The sequence below is a fragment of the Merops nubicus genome, unplaced genomic scaffold (genome assembly GCF_000691845.1).
Source record: "Merops nubicus isolate BGI_N331 unplaced genomic scaffold, ASM69184v1 scaffold15161, whole genome shotgun sequence".
In the NCBI taxonomy this organism is placed as follows: Eukaryota; Metazoa; Chordata; class Aves; order Coraciiformes; family Meropidae; genus Merops; species Merops nubicus.
The window spans coordinates 84,323-84,575 of record NW_008590433.1 but is presented as its reverse complement, the minus strand read 5'-3'; positions in this window follow the sequence as shown (position 1 = coordinate 84,575).

Sequence of the window (253 nt, the reverse complement as noted above, 5' to 3'; positions counted from 1 at the left end):
GGAAGGGGAGGGAAATGAGAGAAGAAAAGGAAAAGAGAAGGGTCAATAAAGAGGAACAGGGGAGGAAAGAAAAGGAGAGGAGGAAAAGAAAACAAAGAGAAAGAGAGTGAAGCAAGAAAGAGGGAAACAAGGTAGAACGGGAAGTGGAAAAGAGAGGAAAATTAAAGGAAAGGGAAATGGAAACAAAGCTGAAAGGGAAAAGAAAAGGGGAAAGAAAAAATGAAGGAAAAAGGAACTGCTGAAACAAGGGTGA